We start from the raw sequence: 14,754 nt of genomic DNA, 5'->3' as shown, positions 1-14,754 counted from the left end.
GCCAGCTTTGTCCTTCCTGCTGGTGAAAGGGTCCACTTCATGATGAATAGTGAAGTGAGGGAGTTGAAACTACAACTCTTCCTTTGGTGAGTAAACCCCCTTGGAGAGTGGTACCCCCTCCACTGTCACTTGGTAGCGTGGCCGAGCGGTCTAAGGCCCTGGATTTAGGCTCCAGTCTCTTTGGAGGCGTGGGTTCAAATCCCACCGCTGCCATGTTTTCTTAACGTAGACAAGTGTGCTTAGAAATACTTGTTTGTTCATTAGCTCTTTGTTAGTAACTACTTGTCACCTTGCATTCTGTCAGCCTGGGAAACAAGCAGTAGCAAGTCTCTTATCTTGCAAAGTGTTGCCTACTTGAAGTTATTCTACATTATCAAGCTCTAACCCCAGTCAGCTTCTGCTGCAGGAAGAGCTTGGTTGGCCCAGGCGTAGGTTCAAATCCCACCACTGCCATGCGTGCGCCAAACTTTTAATTGGTAGCCTGGCAGAGCGGTCTAAGGTGATGGATTTACGCTCCAGTCTCTCCGGAGGCATGGGTTCAGATCCCACCGCTGCCATGTTTTCTTAACGTAGACAAATGTGCTTAGAAATACTTGTTTGTTCATTAGCTCTTTGTTAATAACTACTTGTCACTTTGCATTCTGTCAGCCTGGGAAACAAGCAGTAGCAAGACTCTTATCTTGCAAAGTGTTGCAGAAAGATACTTTTAAGCCTACTTGAAGTTATTCTACATTATCAAGCTCTAACCCCAGTCAGCTTCTGCTGCAGGAAGAGCTTGGTTGGCCCAGTATAGCAAAATCAGTGTTATTTCTTCAAAGTCCCCTCACCCATTCAATCTTGCATTACTCAGGGCCAGCTTTGTCCTTCCTGCTGGTGAAAGGGTCCACTTCATGATGAATAGTGAAGTGAGGGAGTTGAAACTACAACTCTTCCTTTGGTGAGTAAACCCCCTTGGAGAGTGGTACACCCTCTACTGTCACTTGGTAGCGTGACCGAGCGGTCTAAGGCGCTTGCATAAGGCTCCAGTCTCTTCGGAGGCGTGGGTTCAAATCCCACCGCTGCCATGTTTTCTTAACGTAGACAAGTGTGCTTAGAAATACTTGTTTGTTTATTAGCTCTTTGTTAATAACTACTTGTCACCTTGCATTCTGTCAGCCTGGGAAACAAGCAGTAGCAAGTCTCTTATCTTGCAAAGTGTTGCAGAAAGATACTTTTAAGCGTACTTGAAGTTATTCTACATTATCAAGCTCTAACCCCAGTCAGCTTCTGCTGCAGGAAGAGCTTGGTTGGCCCAGTATAGCAAAATCAGTGTTATTTCTTCAAAGTCCCCTCACCCATTCAATCTTGCATTACTCAGGGCCAGCTTTGTCCTTCCTGCTGGTGAAAGGGTCCACTTCATGATGAATAGTGAAGTGAGGGAGTTGAAACTACAACTCTTCCTTTGGTGAGTAAACCCCCTTGGAGAGTGGTACATCCTCCGCTGTCACTTGGTAGCGTGGCCGAGCGGTCTAAGGCGCTGGATTAAGGCTCCAGTCTCTTTGGAGGCGTGGGTTCAAATCCCACCGCTGCCAATTTTTCTTAACGTAGACAAGTGTGCTTAGAAATACTTGTTTGTTCATTAGCTCTTTGTTAGTAACTACTTGTCACCTTGCATTCTGTCAGCCTGGGAAACAAGCAGTAGCAAGTCTCTTATCTTGCAAAGTGTTGCAGAAAGATACTTTTAAGCCTACTTGAAGTTATTCTACATTATCAAGCTCTAACCCCAGTCAGCTTCTGCTGCAGGAAGAGCTTGGTTGGCCCAGGCGTAGGTTCAAATCCCACCACTGCCATGCGTGCGCTAAACTTTTAATTGGTAGCCTGGCAGAGCGGTCTAAGGTGATGGATTTAGGCTCCAGTCTCTCTGGAGGCGTGGGTTCGAATCCCACCGCTGCCATGTTTTCTTAACGTAGACAAATGTGCTTAGAAATACTTGTTTGTTCATTAGCTCTTTGTTAATAACTACTTGTCACTTTGCATTCTGTCAGCCTGGGAAACAAGCAGTAGCCAAGACTCTTATCTTGCAAAGTGTTGCAGAAAGATACTTTTAAGCCTACTTGAAGTTATTCTACATTATCAAGCTCTAACCCCAGTCAGCTTCTGCTGCAGGAAGAGCTTGGTTGGCCCAGTATAGCAAAATCAGTGTTATTTCTTCAAAGTCCCCTCACCCATTCAATCTTGCATTACTCAGGGCCAGCTTTGTCCTTCCTGCTGGTGAAAGGGTCCACTTCATGATGAATAGTGAAGTGAGGGAGTTGAAACTACAACTCTTCCTTTGGTGAGTAAACCCCCTTGGAGAGTGGTACACCCTCTACTGTCACTTGGTAGCGTGACCGAGCGGTCTAAGGCGCTTGCTTAAGGCTCCAGTCTCTTCGGAGGCGTGGGTTCAAATCCCACCGCTGCCATGTTTTCTTAACGTAGACAAGTGTGCTTAGAAATACTTGTTTGTTTATTAGCTCTTTGTTAATAACTACTTGTCACCTTGCATTCTGTCAGTCTGGGAAACAAGCAGTAGCAAGTCTCTTATCTTGCAAAGTGTTGCAGAAAGATACTTTTAAGCCTACTTGAAGTTATTCTACATTATCAAGCTCTAACCCCAGTCAGCTTCTGCTGCAGGAAGAGCTTGGTTGGCCCAGGCGTGGGTTCGAATCCCACCGCTGCCATGTTTTCTTAACGTAGACAAATGTGCTTAGAAATACTTGTTTGTTCATTAGCTCTTTGTTAATAACTACTTGTCACTTTGCATTCTGTCAGCCTGGGAAACAAGCAGTAGCAAGACTCTTATCTTGCAAAGTGTTGCAGAAAGATACTTTTAAGCCTACTTGAAGTTATTCTACATTATCAAGCTCTAACCCCAGTCAGCTTCTGCTGCAGGAAGAGCTTGGTTGGCCCAGTATAGCAAAATCAGTGTTATTTCTTCAAAGTCCCCTCACCCATTCAATCTTGCATTACTCAGGGCCAGCTTTGTCCTTCCTGCTGGTGAAAGGGTCCACTTCATGATGAATAGTGAAGTGAGGGAGTTGAAACTACAACTCTTCCTTTGGTGAGTAAACCCCCTTGGAGAGTGGTACACCCTCTACTGTCACTTGGTAGCGTGACCGAGCGGTCTAAGGCGCTTGCATAAGGCTCCAGTCTCTTCGGAGGCGTGGGTTCAAATCCCACCGCTGCCATGTTTTCTTAACGTAGACAAGTGTGCTTAGAAATACTTGTTTGTTTATTAGCTCTTTGTTAATAACTACTTGTCACCTTGCATTCTGTCAGCCTGGGAAACAAGCAGTAGCAAGTCTCTTATCTTGCAAAGTGTTGCAGAAAGATACTTTTAAGCGTACTTGAAGTTATTCTACATTATCAAGCTCTAACCCCAGTCAGCTTCTGCTGCAGGAAGAGCTTGGTTGGCCCAGTATAGCAAAATCAGTGTTATTTCTTCAAAGTCCCCTCACCCATTCAATCTTGCATTACTCAGGGCCAGCTTTGTCCTTCCTGCTGGTGAAAGGGTCCACTTCATGATGAATAGTGAAGTGAGGGAGTTGAAACTACAACTCTTCCTTTGGTGAGTAAACCCCCTTGGAGAGTGGTACATCCTCTGCTGTCACTTGGTAGCGTGGCCGAGCGGTCTAAGGCGCTGGATTAAGGCTCCAGTCTCTTTGGAGGCGTTGGTTCAAATCCCACCGCTGCCATTTTTTCTTAACGTAGACAAGTGTGCTTAGAAATACTTGTTTGTTCATTAGCTCTTTGTTAGTAACTACTTGTCACCTTGCATTCTGTCAGCCTGGGAAACAAGCAGTAGCAAGTCTCTTATCTTGCAAAGTGTTGCAGAAAGATACTTTTAAGCCTACTTGAAGTTATTCTACATTATCAAGCTCTAACCCCAGTCAGCTTCTGCTGCAGGAAGAGCTTGGTTGGCCCAGGCGTAGGTTCAAATCCCACCACTGCCATGCGTGCACTAAACTTTTAATTGGTAGCCTGGCAGAGCGGTCTAAGGTGATGGATTTAGGCTCCAGTCTCTCTGGAGGCGTGGGTTCGAATCCCACCGCTGCCATGTTTTCTTAACGTAGACAAATGTGCTTAGAAATACTTGTTTGTTCATTAGCTCTTTGTTAATAACTACTTGTCACTTTGCATTCTGTCAGCCTGGGAAACAAGCAGTAGCCAAGACTCTTATCTTGCAAAGTGTTGCAGAAAGATACTTTTAAGCCTACTTGAAGTTATTCTACATTATCAAGCTCTAACCCCAGTCAGCTTCTGCTGCAGGAAGAGCTTGGTTGGCCCAGTATAGCAAAATCAGTGTTATTTCTTCAAAGTCCCCTCACCCATTCAATCTTGCATTACTCAGGGCCAGCTTTGTCCTTCCTGCTGGTGAAAGGGTCCACTTCATGATGAATAGTGAAGTGAGGGAGTTGAAACTACAACTCTTCCTTTGGTGAGTAAACCCCCTTGGAGAGTGGTACACCCTCTACTGTCACTTGGTAGCGTGACCGAGCGGTCTAAGGCGCTTGCTTAAGGCTCCAGTCTCTTCGGAGGCGTGGGTTCAAATCCCACCGCTGCCATGTTTTCTTAACGTAGACAAGTGTGCTTAGAAATACTTGTTTGTTTATTAGCTCTTTGTTAATAACTACTTGTCACCTTGCATTCTGTCAGTCTGGGAAACAAGCAGTAGCAAGTCTCTTATCTTGCAAAGTGTTGCAGAAAGATACTTTTAAGCCTACTTGAAGTTATTCTACATTATCAAGCTCTAACCCCAGTCAGCTTCTGCTGCAGGAAGAGCTTGGTTGGCCCAGGCGTAGGTTCAAATCCCACCACTGCCATGCGTGCACCAAACTTTTAATTGGTAGCCTGGCAGAGCGGTCTAAGGTGATGGATTTAGACTCCAGTCTCTCTGGAGGCGTGGGTTCGAATCCCACCGCTGCCATGTTTTCTTAACGTAGACAAATGTGCTTAGAAATACTTGTTTGTTCATTAGCTCTTTGTTAATAACTACTTGTCACTTTGCATTCTGTCAGCCTGGGAAACAAGCAGTAGCAAGACTCTTATCTTGCAAAGTGTTGCAGAAAGATACTTTTAAGCCTACTTGAAGTTATTCTACATTATCAAGCTCTAACCCCAGTCAGCTTCTGCTGCAGGAAGAGCTTGGTTGGCCCAGTATAGCAAAATCAGTGTTATTTCTTCAAAGTCCCCTCACCCATTCAATCTTGCATTACTCAGGGCCAGCTTTGTCCTTCCTGCTGGTGAAAGGGTCCACTTCATGATGAATAGTGAAGTGAGGGAGTTGAAACTACAACTCTTCCTTTGGTGAGTAAACCCCCTTGGAGAGTGGTACACCTTCTACTGTCACTTGGTAGCGTGACCGAGCGGTCTAAGGCGCTTGCTTAAGGCTCCAGTCTCTTCGGAGGCGTGGGTTCAAATCCCACCGCTGCCATGTTTTCTTAACGTAGACAAGTGTGCTTAGAAATACTTGTTTGTTTATTAGCTCTTTGTTAATAACTACTTGTCACCTTGCATTCTGTCAGCCTGGGAAACAAGCAGTAGCAAGTCTCTTATCTTGCAAAGTGTTGCAGAAAGATACTTTTAAGCGTACTTGAAGTTATTCTACATTATCAAGCTCTAACCCCAGTCAGCTTCTGCTGCAGGAAGAGCTTGGTTGGCCCAGTATAGCAAAATCAGTGTTATTTCTTCAAAGTCCCCTCACCCATTCAATCTTGCATTACTCAGGGCCAGCTTTGTCCTTCCTGCTGGTGAAAGGGTCCACTTCATGATGAATAGTGAAGTGAGGGAGTTGAAACTACAACTCTTCCTTTGGTGAGTAAACCCCCTTGGAGAGTGGTACATCCTCCGCTGTCACTTGGTAGCGTGGCCGAGCGGTCTAAGGCGCTGGATTAAGGCTCCAGTCTCTTTGGAGGCGTGGGTTCAAATCCCACTGCTGCCATGTTTTCTTAACGTAGACAAGTGTGCTTAGAAATACTTGTTTGTTCATTAGCTCTTTGTTAGTAAGTACTTGTCACCTTGCATTCTGTCAGCCTGGGAAACAAGCAGTAGCAAGTCTCTTATCTTGCAAAGTGTTGCAGAAAGATACTTTTAAGCCTACTTGAAGTTATTCTACATTATCAAGCTCTAACCCCAGTCAGCTTCTGCTGCAGGAAGAGCTTGGTTGGCCCAGTATAGCAAAATCAGTCCCCTCACCCATTCAATCTTGCATTACTCAGGGCCAGCTTTGTCCTTCCTGCTGGTGAAAGGGTCCACTTCATGATGAATAGTGAAGTGAAGGGAGTTGAAACTACAACTCTTCCTTTGGTGAGTAAACCCCCTTGGAGAGTGGTACACCATCCGCCGTCACTTGGTCGCATGGCCAAGCGGTCTAAGGCGCTGGATTTAGGCTCCAGTCTCTCTGGAGGCGTGGGTTCGAATCCCACTGCTGCCATGTTTTCTTAACGTAGACAAGTGTGCTTAGAAATACTTGTTTGTTCATTAGCTCTTTGTTAGTAACTACTTGTCACCTTGCATTCTGTCAGCCTGGGAAACAAGCAGTAGCAAGTCTCTTATCTTGCAAAGTGTTGCAGAAAGATACTTTTAAGCCTACTTGAAGTTATTCTACATTATCAAGCTCTAACCCCAGTCAGCTTCTGCTGCAGGAAGAGCTTGGTTGGCCCAGTATAGCAAAATCAGTGTTATTTCTTCAAAGTCCCCTCACCCATTCAATCTTGCATTACTCAGGGCCAGCTTTGTCCTTCCTGCTGGTGAAAGGGTCCACTTCATGATGAATAGTTAAGTGAAGGGAGTTGAAGCTACAACTCTTCCTTTGGTGAGTAAACCCCCTTGGAGAGTGGTACACCCTGTGCAGTCACTCGGTAGCGTGGCCGAGCAGTCTAAGGCGCTGGATTTAGGCTCCAGTCTCTCTGGAGGCGTCGCTTCGAGTCCCACCACTGCCATGTTTTCTTAACGTAGACAAGTGTGCTTAGAAATACTTGTTTGTTCATTAGCTCTTTGTTAGTAACTACTTGTCAGCTTGCTTTCTGTCAGCCTGGGAAACAAGCAGTAGCAAGACTCTTATCTTGCAAAGTGTTGCAGAAAGATACTTTTAAGCCTACTTGAAGTTATTCTACATTATCAAGCTCTAACCCCAGTCAGCTTCTGCTGCAGGAAGAGCTTGGTTGGCCCAGTTTAATGTATAGCAAAATCTGTGTTATTTCTTCAAAGTCCCCTCACCCATTCAATCTTGCATTACTCAGGGCCAGCTTTGTCCTTCCTGCTGGTGAAAGGGTCCACTTCATGATGAATAGTGAAGTGAAGGGAGTTGAAACTACAACTCTTCCTTTGGTGAGTAAACCCCCTTGGAGAGTGGTACACCCTCTACTGTCACTTGGTAGCGTGACCGAGCGGTCTAAGGCGCTTGCTTAAGGCTGCAGTCTCTTCGGAGGCGTAGGTTCAAATCCCACCGCTGCCATGTTTTCTTAACGTAGACAAGTGTGCTTAGAAATACTTGTTTGTTCATTAGCTCTTTGTTAATAACTACTTGTCACCTTGCATTGTCAGCCTGGGAAACAAGCAGTAGCAAGTCTCTTATCTTGCAAAGTGTTGCAGAAAGATACTTTTAAGCCTACTTGAAGTTATTCTACATTATCAAGCTCTAACCCCAGTCAGCTTCTGCTGCAGGAAGAGCTTGGTTGGCCCAGTTTAATGTATAGCAAAATCAGTGTTATTTCTTCAAAGTCCCCTCACCCATTCAATCTTGCATTACTCAGGGCCAGCTTTGTCCTTCCTGCTGGTGAAAGGGTCCACTTCATGATGAATAGTGAAGTGAAGGGAGTTGAAACTACACCAATCTTCCTTTGGTGAGTAAACCCCCTTGGAGAGTGGTACACCGTCCACCGTCACTAGATAGCGTGGCCGAGTGGTCTACGGCGCTGGATTTAGGCTCCAGTCTCTCTGGAGGCGTGGGTTCAAATCCCACCGCTGCCATGTTATCTTAACGTAGACAAGTGTGCTTAGAAATACTTGTTTGTTCATTAGCTCTTTGTTAGTAACTACTTGTCAACTTGCATTCTGTCAGCCTGGGAAACAAGCCGTAGCAAGTCTCTTGTGTTGCAGAAAGATACTTTTAAGCCTACTTGAAGTTATTCTACATTATCAAGCTCTAACCCCAGTCAGCTTCTGCTGCAGGAAGAGCTTGGTTGGCTCAGTATAGCAAAATCAGTCCCCTCACCCATTCAATCTTGCATTACTCAGGGCCAGCTTTGTCCTTCCTGCTGGTGAAAGGGTCCACTTCATGATGAATAGTTAAGTGAAGGGAGTTGAAACTACAACTCTTCCTTTGGTGAGTAAACCCCCTTGGAGAGTGGTACACCGTACCCCGGCACTCGGTAGCGTGGCCGAGCGGTCTAAGGCGCTGGATTTAGGCTCCAGTCTCTCTGGAGGCGTGGGTTCAAATCCCACCGCTACCACGTTTTCTTAACGTAGACAAGTGTGCTTAGAAATACTTGTTTGTTCATTAGCTCTTTGTTTGTAACTACTTGTCAGGTTGCATTCTGTCAGCCTGGGAAACAAGCAGTAGCAAGTCTCTTATCTTGCAAAGTGTTGCAGAAAGATACTTTTAAGCCTACTTGAAGTTATTCTACATTATCAAGCTCTAACCCCAGTCAGCTTCTGCTGCAGGAAGAGCTTGGTTGGCCCAGGCGTGGGTTCAAATCCCACCGCTGCCATGCGTGCGCCAAACTTTCAATTGGTAGCCTGGCAGAGCGGTCTAAGGCGCTGGATTTAGGCTCCAGTCTCTCTGGAGGCATGGGTTCAAATCTCACTGCTGCAATGTTTTCTTAACGTAGACAAGTGTGCTTAGAAATACTTGTTTGTTCATTAGCTGTTTGTTAATAACTACTTGTCACCTTGCATTCTGTCAGCCTGGGAAACAAGCAGTAGCAAGTCTCTTATCTTGCAAAGTGTTGCAGAAAGATACTTTTAAGCCTACTTGAAGTTATTCTACATTAACAAGCTCTAACCCCAGTCAGCTTCTGCTGCAGGAAGAGCTTGGTTGGCCCAGTATAGCAAAATCAGTCCCCTCACCCATTCAATCTTGCATTACTCAGGGCCAGCTTTGTCCTTCCTGCTGGTGAAAGGGTCCACTTCATGATGAATAGTGAAGTGAAGGGAGTTGAAACTACAACTCTTCCTTTGGTGAGTAAACCCCCTTGGAGAGTGGTACACCTCCCGCCATCACTCGGTAGCTTGTCCGAGCGGTCTGAGGCGCTGGGTTTAGGCTCCAGTCTCTCTGGAGGCGTGGGTTCGAATCCCACCACTGCCATCTTTTCTTAACGTAGACAAGTGTGCTTAGAAATACTTGTTTGTTCATTAGCTCTTTCTTAATAACTACTTGTCACCTTGCATTCTGTCAGCCTGGGAAACAAGCAGTAGCAAGTCTCTTATCTTGCAAAGTGTTGCAGAAAGATACTTTTAAGCCTACTTGAAGTTATTCTACATTATCAAGCTCTAACCCCAGTCAGCTTCTGCTGCAGGAAGAGCTTGGTTGGCCCAGTATAGCAAAATCAGTGTTATTTCTTCAAAGTCCCCTCACCCATTCAATCTTGCATTACTCAGGGCCAGCTTTGTCCTTCCTGCTGGTGAAAGGGTCCACTTCATGATGAATAGTGAAGTGAAGGGAGTTGAAACTACAACTCTTCCTTTGGTGAGTAAACCCCCTTGGAGAGTGGTACACCCTCCACTGTCACTTGGTAGCGTGGCCGAGCGGTCTAAGGCGCTGGATTAAGGCTCCAGTCTCTTCGGAGGCGTGGGTTCAAATCCCACCGCTGCCATGTTTTCTTAACGTAGACAAGTGTGCTTAGAAATACTTGTTTGTTCATTAGCTCTTTGTTAGTAACTACTTGTCAGCTTGCTTTCTGTCAGCCTGGGAAACAAGCAGTAGCAAGACTCTTATCTTGCAAAGTGTTGCAGAAAGATACTTTTAAGCCTACTTGAAGTTATTCTACATTATCAAGCTCTAACCCCAGTCAGCTTCTGCTGCAGGAAGAGCTTGGTTGGCTCAGTATAGCAAAATCAGTCCCCTCACCCATTCAATCTTGCATTACTCAGGGCCAGCTTTGTCCTTCCTGCTGGTGAAAGGGTCCACTTCATGATGAATAGTGAAGTGAAGGGAGTTGAAACTACAACTCTTCCTTTGGTGAGTAAACCCCCTTGGAGAGTGGTACACCTCCCGCCGTCACTCGGTAGCTTGTCCGAGCGGTCTAAGGCGCTGGGTTTAGGCTCCAGTCTCTCTGGAGGCGTGGGTTCGAATCCCACCACTGCCATCTTTTCTTAACGTAGACAAGTGTGCTTAGAAATACTTGTTTGTTCATTAGCTCTTTGTTAATAACTACTTGTCACCTTGCATTCTGTCAGCCTGGGAAACAAGCAGTAGCAAGTCTCTTATCTTGCAAAGTGTTGCAGAAAGATACTTTTAAGCCTACTTGAAGTTATTCTACATTATCAAGCTCTAACCCCAGTCAGCTTCTGCTGCAGGAAGAGCTTGGTTGGCCCAGTTTAATGTATAGCAAAATCTGTGTTATTTCTTCAAAGTCCCCTCACCCATTCAATCTTGCATTACTCAGGGCCAGCTTTGTCCTTCCTGCTGGTGAAAGGGTCCACTTCATGATGAATAGTGAAGTGAGGGAGTTGAAACTACAACTCTTCCTTTGGTGAGTAAACCCCCTTGGAGAGTGGTACCCGCTCCACTGTCACTTGGTAGCGTGGCCGAGCGGTCTAAGGCGTTTGCTTAAGGCTCCAGTCTCTTCGGAGGCGTGGGTTCAAATCCCACCGCTGCCATGTTTTCTTAACGTAGACAAGTGTGCTTAGAAATACTTGTTTGTTCATTAGCTCTTTGTTAATAACTACTTGTCACCTTGCATTCTGTCAGCCTGGGAAACAAGCAGTAGCAAGTCTCTTATCTTGCAAAGTGTTGCAGAAAGATACTTTTAAGCCTACTTGAAGTTATTCTACATTATCAAGCTCTAACCCCAGTCAGCTTCTGCTGCAGGAAGAGCTTGGTTGGCCCAGGCGTAGGTTCAAATCCCACCACTGCCATGCGTGCGCTAAAGTTTTAATTGGTAGCCTGGCAGAGCGGTCTAAGGTGATGGATTTAGGCTCCAGTCTCTCTGGAGGCGTGGGTTCAAATCCCACCGCTGCCATGTTTTCTTAACATAGACAAATGTGCTTAGAAATACTTGTTTGTTCATTAGCTCTTTGTTAATAACTACTTGTCACTTTGCATTCTGTCAGCCTGGGAAACAAGCAGTAGCAAGACTCTTATCTTGCAAAGTGTTGCAGAAAGATACTTTTAAGCCTACTTGAAGTTATTCTACATTATCAAGCTCTAACCCCAGTCAGCTTCTGCTGCAGGAAGAGCTTGGTTGGCCCAGTTTAATCTATGGCAAAATCTGTGTTATTTCTTCAAAGTCCCCTCACCCATTCAATCTTGCATTACTCAGGGCCAGCTTTGTCCTTCCTGCTGGTGAAAGGGTCCACTTCATGATGAATAGTGAAGTGAGGGAGTTGAAACTACAACTCTTCCTTTGGTGAGTAAACCCCCTTGGAGAGTGGTACCCCCTCCACTGTCACTTGGTAGCGTGGCCGAGCGGTCTAAGGCGCTGGATTTAGGCTCCAGTCTCTATGGAGGCGTGGGTTCAAACCCCACCGCTGCCATGTTTTATTAACGTAGACAAGTGTGCTTAGAAATACTTGTTTGTTCATTAGCTCTTTGTTAATAACTACTTGTCACTTTGCATTCTGTCAGCCTGGGAAACAAGCAGTAGCAAGACTCTTATCTTGCAAAGTGTTGCAGAAATATACTTTTAAGCCTACTTGAAGTTATTCTACATTATCAAGCTCTAACCCCAGTCAGCTTCTGCTGCAGGAAGAGCTTGGTTGGCCCAGTATAGCAAAATCAGTGTTATTTCTTCAAAGTCCCCTCACCCATTCAATCTTGCATTACTCAGGGCCAGCTTTGTCCTTCCTGCTGGTGAAAGGGTCCACTTCATGATGAATAGTGAAGTGAGGGAGTTGAAACTACAACTCTTCCTTTGGTGAGTAAACCCCCTTGGAGAGTGGTACACCCTCTCCCGTCACTTGGTAGCGTGACCGAGCGGTCTAAGGCGCTTGATTAAGGCTCCAGTCTCTTCGGAGGCGTGGGTTCAAATCCCACCGCTGCCATGTTTTCTTAACGTAGACAAGTGTGCTTAGAAATACTTGTTTGTTCATTAGCTCTTTGTTAATAACTACTTGTCACCTTGCATTCTGTCAGCCTGGGAAACAAGCAGTAGCAAGTCTCTTATCTTCCAAAGTGTTGCAGAAAGATACTTTTAAGCCTACTTGAAGTTATTCTACATTATCAAGCTCTAACCCCAGTCAGCTTCTGCTGCAGGAAGAGCTTGGTTGGCCCAGTATAGCAAAATCAGTGTTATTTCTTCAAAGTCCCCTCACCCATTCAATCTTGCATTACTCAGGGCCAGCTTTGTCCTTCCTGCTGGTGAAAGGGTCCACTTCATGATGAATAGTGAAGTGAAGGGAGTTGAAACTACAACTCTTCCTTTGATGCGTAAACCCCCTTGGAGAGTAGTACACCACTAGCAGTCACTCGGTAGCGTGGCCGAGCGGTCTAAGGCGCTGGATTAAGGCTCCAGTCTCTTCGGAGGCGTGGGTTCAAATCCCACCGCTGCCATGTTTTCTTAACGTAGACAAGTGTGCTTAGAAATACTTGTTTGTTCATTAGCTCTTTGTTAGTAACTACTTGTCAGCTTGCATTCTGTCAGCCTGGAAAACAAGCAGTAGCAAGTCTCTTATCTTGCAAAGTGTTGCAGAAAGATACTTTTAAGCCTACTTGAAGTTATTCTACATTATCAAGCTCTAACCCCAGTCAGCTTCTGCTGCAGGAAGAGCTTGGTTGGCCCAGTATAGCAAAATCAGTCCACTCATCCATTCAATTTTGCATTACTCAGGGCCAGCTTTGTAGTTATTCTACATTATCAAGCTTTAGAGCTTGATAATGTAGAATAACTTCAAGTAGGCTTAAAAGCTCTTCCTGCAGCAGAAAGCTCTTCCTGCAGCAGAAGCTGCTCTTCCTGCACCAGTCAGCTTCTGCTGCAGGAAGAGCTTTGTTGGCCCAGTATAGCAAAATCAATGTTATTTCTTCAAAGTCCCCTCACCCATTCAATCTTCAATTACTCAGGGCCAGCTTTGTCCTTCCTGCTGGTGAAAGGGTCCACTTCATGATGAATAGTGAAGTGAAGGGAGTTGATGTGACAGAACCCTCCATCACTGGGGCCCCTGGAGAGGCCTGAGAGCCAGCCTCCTCCCTATCGACTATGGGCCCAGGCCTTGTAGAGACTTCTGTGTGTGGATACAGGGGTTCAGTCTGCTGATGTACCCCATGTTTTAGCACTCAGAGTATCAGAACTGTAACGTCAGCTGGACATCCTGTGGTAGGAAGAAGGCTGATTGTCTGTGTATTGTTAATTGTATAAGTGTGAAGTGTTTCCCCTGGTATTGTGAGTTAGCCCTTGTCTTAAGACCCCCTGTAGGTATGACTAGGTGTCACTGCTGCATACCTAATTATCAATTACACAACAGGTAGCTGTTAATCCTGTGAGCTCCTGTTATCCCTGTGTCCTGGCCATTGTCTGTCTTAAGCCAATTATATGTCTATCGTCATTCCACGTCTACGTCCCCAATTAATGTAATTATTTACGTCTCATGTCATTCTGTCCTTCCCCCGGATATTGTGTTGCAGGATTTGATCTAATTACTTCCTTCCTGCCATGGTAATTAGATCATGTGATATTTGTCTTGCCCCTTTTCTTACTTGTGTATATATAGCTCTGTCTTTGGTTTTAATAAATGAGTCCTGCTTTCACCTCAACATGAGTGTTGCCTGATGTTTGGGGTGGGCTGTAGCCACACTGTGTAGCTAAGCTTCGGATAGCCACAGTGCCAATGCGGCTTCGGTGCAGCGACGTCCCTCCTTCTATCTACAACGCTGGTTCTGCCCGGTGCTGAAGGGGTTACTTGTTGGTGTCCCGTCAGGAGGAAGCAACGTTTGGCGGGAGTACCCAGTCGGGGTACAGGTCGGTCCCGTCACATTGGTGGCAAGCGGTGGGATGCTTCCTTAAAGAAATTTGTTATGGTCTGATTTCCGGGGCCGGAAGTTTCCTCTTTCACACCGGAGCGGGGACATCCAAAGCACCAGGATTGGTCACCCTTCGGGCAGAGAAGGAGCAACGCCAGGATCCTCAGCTATGGAACTGGAGTTCAGATGGCGTATGCAGGAGGCATGGGCCCAACACAACGGACCTGTATCGGCTGAGGACGAGCTGCGGTGGAGTGATCATATCCGTCGACAACTCTGGTGGGAGACTCTGCGATGGGAACAGGAATACTTGGGTAAGTGCCTCCCAACCAGCAAGGACATTTACTGGTTCCAGCTGGAGGCACGAATGCCGTTGCTGGGAGAGCAGCCCAAAGAGGAATGGGTGGCAGAGTTAGAGGTGCTGGTCCAGACAGAGCTGAGGTTGGACGATGGATATCGGGCTCTGCGGTGGTACGCAGCACAGCTATGCCCGGGGCTGGAGGATAAAGGTCCTACAGAGGGCTATGGCTTCGGCGGCCCGGGATTACTATTGGAAAGCATAGAAAAGGATCCCGACTTCGGAAGTACATCGGAGTGTCGGGGGGAAGACATCCAGGAGC

The 14,754-nt window shown here is 46.0% G+C and overlaps 9 non-coding genes across 9 annotated transcripts; all 9 read left to right on the top strand.

Annotated features, from left to right (window-relative positions):
• The first annotated feature begins 131 nt into the window (after positions 1 to 131).
• TRNAL-UAG (transfer RNA leucine (anticodon UAG)) lies at positions 132 to 213 on the top strand. The gene has a single exon. It is a non-coding gene; the product is annotated as a tRNA-Leu (tRNA).
• A 1,276-nt stretch (positions 214 to 1,489) lies between these two features.
• Positions 1,490 to 1,571, top strand: TRNAL-AAG (transfer RNA leucine (anticodon AAG)). Its single transcript has one exon. It is a non-coding gene; the product is annotated as a tRNA-Leu (tRNA).
• A 2,060-nt stretch (positions 1,572 to 3,631) lies between these two features.
• TRNAL-AAG (transfer RNA leucine (anticodon AAG)) lies at positions 3,632 to 3,713 on the top strand. Its single transcript has one exon. It is a non-coding gene; the product is annotated as a tRNA-Leu (tRNA).
• A 2,164-nt stretch (positions 3,714 to 5,877) lies between these two features.
• TRNAL-AAG (transfer RNA leucine (anticodon AAG)) lies at positions 5,878 to 5,959 on the top strand. Its single transcript has one exon. It is a non-coding gene; the product is annotated as a tRNA-Leu (tRNA).
• Positions 5,960 to 6,369: 410 nt separating this feature from the next.
• Positions 6,370 to 6,451, top strand: TRNAL-UAG (transfer RNA leucine (anticodon UAG)). The gene has a single exon. It is a non-coding gene; the product is annotated as a tRNA-Leu (tRNA).
• Positions 6,452 to 8,389: 1,938 nt separating this feature from the next.
• Positions 8,390 to 8,471, top strand: TRNAL-UAG (transfer RNA leucine (anticodon UAG)). The gene has a single exon. It is a non-coding gene; the product is annotated as a tRNA-Leu (tRNA).
• Positions 8,472 to 9,751: 1,280 nt separating this feature from the next.
• On the top strand, positions 9,752 to 9,833 carry TRNAL-AAG (transfer RNA leucine (anticodon AAG)). Its single transcript has one exon. It is a non-coding gene; the product is annotated as a tRNA-Leu (tRNA).
• Positions 9,834 to 11,633: 1,800 nt separating this feature from the next.
• On the top strand, positions 11,634 to 11,715 carry TRNAL-UAG (transfer RNA leucine (anticodon UAG)). The gene has a single exon. It is a non-coding gene; the product is annotated as a tRNA-Leu (tRNA).
• A 933-nt stretch (positions 11,716 to 12,648) lies between these two features.
• On the top strand, positions 12,649 to 12,730 carry TRNAL-AAG (transfer RNA leucine (anticodon AAG)). The gene has a single exon. It is a non-coding gene; the product is annotated as a tRNA-Leu (tRNA).
• Positions 12,731 to 14,754: the final 2,024 nt, after the last annotated feature.

The sequence above is a fragment of the Sceloporus occidentalis genome, unplaced genomic scaffold (genome assembly GCF_023333645.1).
Source record: "Sceloporus occidentalis isolate IW3139 unplaced genomic scaffold, rSceOcc1.0.p SCAF_28, whole genome shotgun sequence".
NCBI lineage: Eukaryota > Metazoa > Chordata > Lepidosauria > Squamata > Phrynosomatidae > Sceloporus > Sceloporus occidentalis.
Note: the sequence above shows the minus strand (reverse complement) of the source record. Positions and strands in the feature narration are given on the sequence as shown.